Below are 7015 nucleotides of genomic sequence, written 5' to 3' on the forward strand. Positions count from 1 at the left end.
TAAAAGCTTCTTTGATATTATACACAAATCATTCCAAACATGCCACAATACCACAAAACTAAATATCTGTATCTCTTTACAAACTGTCCATGCATCCATAATTGGGCTATGGAGATGCCTGAGGCAACAAGCCTGCAATTCATTTGCTGCATTCTGTTTGTCCACTAGGAGACAAAGGAGAAAACAGTTATGTCATAATAAAATAGACATTTTGATCCCAGAATGCACAGTGTGATGTCTAGTCAAAGCCTGTGGCGTCTCTGACCTACAAGGAAGATGTTATGTTTTTTTGGGGGGGTTTAGCAATCGAGCTGTTGAATCCAAAGTGTGAATGCCATGAACTTAGTTAGGAATAAACATTAAATAATTAGTAAATAGTCTTTCTAGAGTGTAGATCTATATTGTTTGGTAGATAAAAAGACACATGTATAAGAGTATCACACTGTTACACTCACTCCGAATGAAGCCTTGGAGATAAAAACTTCCAAGTTAAAAAAAGATATTTCAATTAGCAAAGTTTCTTTTGCTACCTGGAGGAGATTAAACAAAAAAAAGAGGCATAGTCAATGAATTATAAATATGACAAAATTTGTCTATATTTGACAAAAACTAAGACAACATACAGGGGAATATGTAGCAGTCAGGGTTTGCTAACCAACTGTTTAAGAAAAAAATGAGTCCTCATATCTGTGACTTTAGGAAGGGCTCTTAAACTGGACATAACTCAGTGAGTTTATGAACAACCAAATACCAAAGTAAAGTCCTGCGAAACAAAGGTTCACTCCTTTTCAACAGCAAAGTTTCAAGAATAATATGATTATTAGGAATTATTATGTGATCACTTACAAGAAGGGAAGAAGATTTACTCAAACTGGGACCTGAAAACACAGCAGCATATCTACAACACACTCAGCAAAGAAAGACTTGCCATGCCATGTCCAGACCTACAGTAACTCTGTCTAAATGCTGTGGTGAATCTTTTAACAACCCTATATGTTGCTCAATTTGTTTTTGCTGTATGAAATATGAGATTTTATGTATTATAAAAAAAAACAATTGAAACGCAGCTAAATGGACATGTTTTGCCCTTTTAAGCAAAATAGATGGAAGAGAGATTTTATGGGAAATTGTAAGCAGTTCAATATAACTTAATATCAGTTTTGCCTCAGCAAGAGAGCTAAAGCTAAAAATGTATTTTGTTTCTCAGCATCATAGTAAGTGCAGGCATGCATTCAGATCAAGAGAAAATTTACTTCATGGGAGGCCAAAGTCCAGAGCTACATTTTACAAGGCATGTTCTCACAATCAGAAAGCATTTGGAGAACTTTGGCAAGTAAAGTAAACAAATATAAGAAAATAAAGATGTGTGAGGCTGATAAACACCAAGCAAAGAAAAATGAATGCTCAAATTAACTGACAAGGTCCTTTAGCAAATTTTATGCACACATATGCAACCAGATAGTTGTACTTTGCCATTATAGTTTATTTTTCACCTGACATTAAAAGTACAGACATGTAAACTCTTCACACTCCATTTAATGAGTCAAAAGGGAAGAAAAATGAAAAACAAGAATAAATTTGGTTGTGACCTTCAAACTTTGTCATAATCCTATGTAGAACCTGATTGGCCACTTTCAGACAGTGAATGCTTCTTTTTGCAGCTGGTCAGTCAGTCTGGTTCTGCTGGAGGTTTCTCTGTTCAAAGACAGTTGTTTCTTTTCACTGCCACCACAAGCATTACTCAGGAAGGAAGGCTTCCTCAAAGTCACTGAAAAAACACTTACTCCCAGGGTCAACTTTTTATCACTTGCGCTTGACAGGTTTATTTTAGAAACTAGGAGGGAAATAAACTGTTGATAACTGAAGTAGAATTGTTGGTTTTGGTGTCTTTAATGTGACTCTTTAAGATACTCCACAGACTCTCTGTGGGGTTTTGATGAGGCGTGATGCTAGCAGGTATCTGTACTTTTAACAGTGCTAAAGTGCTAAAGAAAAAGGCTTAAACTGAACTTTGCATCACCATAAGGCTTTTCAGCAGACAGAAACATGAAGTGCTTTGAAATATCATGTTAGATGGTAGCAGTAACTTTGGACTTGTGAACAGTCACTGGACCACTAGCCTTCTGAAACTCCTTCAATCACCTAAAGGCTGAAGCTTTCTCTTTTTCTACTTTTCTCCTTCCACTCAGTGAAACAACTAACTTCTTTTACATGACTTTTGTCTTTCTTATGGAGAGTATCAAAGACTCCTGGACAACTGTAAAGTTGACAAGCTACTGCAGTTAGCAAGCCTGGAAAACACTGACAAAAACTAAGTTCACAAACCTCATCGGCCCGTTTCAGGGTGGAGAATTAAGGTTAAGTTCAGCCGCCCCACCAAGGATCCAAAACTCATCTGAATGGCTTAAATCCAAGGCCAACAGGGCAATGTCTTCCAAAAAGGAAGGTTTTTGTCCCTGATGCCGTCTGCAAACTGTAAAATGTCTTTTTATGATGCTTAAGGAGGAATTGTGTTTTCCTCTCTGAGTGGCCTTCAGGCTCATGCTGGTAAAAGACTCATTTTAGTGCTAAAGACACTTTGTTCACCACTTCCTCAGATTTGGTTGTGGTTCACTTAAAACACACTCATGATGTTTAGATGTATTCATATCACACAAAGATGCAGATTGCCTTAAAATAAATCCCCAGGTGTGTCGTTATTTGACTCAGATGTTGTGAATGAGGCAGTGGCCGACAAAACCATGACACCATCATCTGAGCTCTGTTAAACAGCAGTAATCTCAGCATACATGGACTTCCTTTCTAATTATTCTGGCATTTATCAAACACTGAACAGGATAAATGTGTGTTTTCAAGTGTTTGTCTCATTTGTGCAGAATAAAGGTTTTAGCTGGCTGAACAGGTGTCTCTCTCCGATAAAACCAATGTAAACTTCTAGTTTGAGTTCTATCTTTTGATTTTTCAGACAAACAGCAGCCTGTTTGATCTCCTCTTATCTGTGAATTTATGCTTTTTTCCGTTTCTTCAGAAGCCACATCCAGATCTCCACACCACCATCTTGTGGCGGCCGAGCTGCGCATAGAGCTGTGCTGATGGAGGACGTCAGTCTGCGTTGCAGCTCTCACGCACACACACGCACGCACACGCACTTGGATAGGTAAGGGAAAAAAAAGAGTTATTGACAAACGCATAATGTGTTGAATGTGTTTAAAAGCAGGTTGCTGCTGCTTCTAGTCTCTGTTCCTCACTGTTTGCTTTGGCTCTGACTTTGCTTTAAGCGCAGTCTGGTTGCACATAAATGACGCCTGAAACGTGAAAAAAGCGCAGTCATTTGCACGATGAGGAATTCGTGGTGATTTTCATCCCAGCTGCTCCTTCTTGCATCACTCACACCGTCCGCACCGCAGACATTTTCCTCTAAACCAACTCGAATCAAAGTGAAGCTCATGCACCTGCAGCTTCCTCACACACGGACTGCTGTTGTGTCACTCACCTCAGTCCGGATCCCTAACGTACGAGTCCTGACTCCTCGCGGTTATGCAGCCAACATGCGCAAAAAAACTGCTTTTCAGTCCACATCCAAGCTCCTGCTCTGCAAATCCAAAGTAACACAGCGTGCACCATGTGTTCCGGAGGGAGCGCAGCAGCACGTCCTGGGTTATGTTTTCCCCGTGCGTGTGTGAGGTGAGGAGAACGGAGATGCGGCTTTATCAACACTGAAGATGTTTCAATGAGTCATTGGAGAGGCGCTGGGAACGCTGCTAAATCTAATTGCTCTCATAGCAAGAGTGAATTGCGCGTAGAAGATTAGTGATAGAGAAACCAGGTCTCTCTCTCTCTCTCTCTCTCTCTCTCCCTCTCTCTCTCTCCCTCTCTCTCTCTCCCTCTCTCTCTCTCCCTCTCTCTCCCTCTTTCCCTCTCTCCCTGGCTTTCTATTGGACTAAACAGACTGAAATTTACTAAGCCTGCAGCCAATAGATTGCTGCACTCTCCGCATCATCCTTAACAGTTGGCTCGGTGTTGTGGCACCGAACCAACTGTGGCAGGTCTCCACCAAAACACCTGGAACACGGGGACGCCTGCAACTTACAATAACGCAAAAGTCGGGACATTCATCAATGTCCCGACTTTTGCGATCATGTAAAATTTCTTGTAAATGAAGTTTGCATCGGAAGAGATTATTAACCAAATTTTTAGGTATGTTTCTGAATTTTAAAAAATTAATTAAAAGCTCCACATTGAATGTTTTAGAAATAAATTTGCAAAAACTGTTTGTACATAAAATATGAAGATTAGGGCCACCGGGAAAAAAATTCTGAGTTTAATTGTACAATTCCTACTTTAATCTGACTTTTGATCTTAGATATTTAACGGCACTATGTCATTAAACTATTTCTCTTTTAGTAAATTCCTGGTTCCTAAAACAGCATTTTATGTCATTTTTTGTAAAGTTGTAGACTGACCAAAATAAATGTAATAATCTGATTCTTTTTTTTAAAAGACATTTAAAATATTCAAACTGTGATTTAAAAGCTTTTACAGTCCTGTATAGAAAATCATTTATTTCCAGTGTTTTGTCTAAGTGAAATCCTCACACTAATTTTAATAAGGGACAAAAAAGCAAGCTTTTGTTAATTTGATTTTTTTCTTTGTTGTGGAAATGATAAAGCAAAGATCTAAAGCAACAAAAAGTTCCCTTCTGTTTATGAACGGTATAAAGAATCCATAAATCCCCAGTTTTTTTTTAATTAATTTATAGTATATTCCAAGTGAAGTTTAGATATTTTAGAGCTGATCACCTGTCGCTGTTTCACCTTGATTGTGAATTTATATGCTTTTATGTGTCATTGTGAAATACTTTGAAACCAGAGGTTTACATGCTAAAAGGGAAAAAAAATAAAACCGAGGAACTAAGTGACTGTTTTTTTTTGTAGCATTCCTGCCACCCTCTGAAAGAGTTGTGCCCTTGGCAGAGAACCTTATTGCCAATATCAAAAACCGCTGCTGCATAGGAAGCAATATGAAGATCTAAGTATATATTTTTTGCACACAGTGTTCCTGCAGGCTAAACCAACTGCAGGGAAAAATGTTGTCAGAATGTTGTCAACCTGTCCCGGATCCCCAGGTCCTCATCACACTATGCTTCAGAGAAACAAATGAAGGGGGAAAAAAAAGAAGAAATGAAAGAAAAACTTTTTATGTACAACAAATCAGTGATCAACCAAACTGTATTTGCCCACTTATAGCTGCTAATATGAGATACAGAAACTAGTTTGGCAGAAAACACAGTCTGTGTGTTTGCTCTATGTTTTGGCAAAATGCCAGCTATACAAGGTAGCGTTCAGATAGTAAAGTAACACACATTTTATTTGCTACATGAAACTGTCTTTATATCTTCATTTGAATGAAATATTTGAATTTGTTTCTTGCTGCTACGGCTAGATAGCACTTTGTCCACAGACTGATGTTCCTAAAATAATTTTGCGATGACCTGTTAATCCTTTTCAGATTGATATACTGTAAGAATTGTTTCCTTATTTCTTATAAAATATCATTAACAAGTAAGGAGAAGCATATTTATCAATGGGAAATGTTCAGATTTTTTTGTTCCACCACATAGATAAAACACAGAAGCCTGGAAAGTGATAACCTTCAACATCAAGGTCAGGCTCTTTTCTAACCAGTGTGAGTGTGAGCAGAGCTTCTCATCAAGTTACATAAAACAAGCCAAAAGGAGGTCTGAACAGTTGAGTCAGAGCTGGGAGATGAGGCAGGCCTCCCTTTGATATTGTCATCATTTATTCCCTCTCCCCACATCATAAGCCTCAGCAGTCGGGGGTGTCCTCGTTGCTTCTGAAGTTTATATCAGCTAGTTGGCGGATCGGCCAAGATTGACTGGGTGACTTTCATGAGACTGATGAAGGGACGTTGGCGCTCCCTGAGTGGAGCCAAATTAAATGTTGAGTAGGATTACAACTTCACCTGCAACCTTCAGTGGAGGACCACTGAAAAAAGTCCAAGTGGCCTCTCTGTCCTTGTATTAGCATGCATGCGGCGTGATGAAACCACTACTGGTCATTTTCTCATACAGCACAAGTGGAAATTTTAGATAAGGAGTATAATTCTGCACACTTTGTATTTTAGGTAATTGGAAAAGAGAGTGAATATAGCACCCTAATAATGGCTTTTTTTCTTCACTACAGTACCATTAGATATAGTGTATGTTAAATTGAGGATAATGAAAAATAGTAATTCTCTGCATGTGCTGCGATTTTAAGATTTTCTGAAATAGATAAGGTGATGTGAAGAAATATTTTATCCTCCTTGTTTTCTTTAGTTTTTGCTTCTTTGTCACACTGAAATGTCTACAATCTTAAATTAACTTTAGAAATCAAACATAGCCAAAGTAAATCAGTACAATACACACCAGCATATCTCTCAGCCTAATAAATAACTAGTTGTTCTACTTTTAGCAGCAGAAGCTTCCAAACAACTTTATTATTGTTATCTGCAATAATAAAAACTGAAAATAAAAAGAAATTTTGCTAACTGAAACAAATTAAAATAGTAACTGATGGGGCAAAACAATAACTGGAAATTAGACATATAGTATGCTTCTTTTTTGTGTTTATGAATCCATTTATTTACATTTATTTACTACTATTTATTATTATGTATCATATTGATTTATTTTAAATTTATCCACCCCAAAATGTGGTTTCAAAAATGATCATTTCTAGTTTCCCAAGACTTGGAGTCAGTGTGGATGCACAACCTAACCGAGAAAAAATGTGTGGATAAGTCTAGAATGACCTGGATGGGCCTCATTCTGACCTAAGCTGAGATTGTGAAGCCAACAGAGCTGGAGATTTTCTGGATTCTATGGTGATCTTCTTTGGTAGTTTTCCAAAGGAAGGTTTTCCAATGTTTTCTCAGTTTGAGAATAATAGATTCTCTGGGGTCCATAAACCTTAGAAATTACTGTATAACCTTTTCTAGATTGGTAGATGTCATT

The 7015-nt window shown here is 37.9% G+C and overlaps 1 protein-coding gene across 1 annotated transcript in view; it reads right to left on the reverse strand.

Moving 5' to 3' along the window:
- nlgn4xa (neuroligin 4 X-linked a) overlaps window positions 1–3837 on the reverse strand; it is a 98627-nt gene extending 94790 nt beyond the window's left edge. The window contains exon 1 of the mRNA XM_044109321.1: window positions 3494–3837. The gene's annotated coding sequence lies outside the window, so the exon portion shown is untranslated. The remainder of the gene's footprint in view (window positions 1–3493) is intronic.
- Between the last annotated feature and the right edge of the window lie 3178 nt (window positions 3838–7015).

This window comes from Gambusia affinis, linkage group LG24 (assembly GCF_019740435.1).
Source record: "Gambusia affinis linkage group LG24, SWU_Gaff_1.0, whole genome shotgun sequence".
Classification (NCBI taxonomy): domain Eukaryota; kingdom Metazoa; phylum Chordata; class Actinopteri; order Cyprinodontiformes; family Poeciliidae; genus Gambusia; species Gambusia affinis.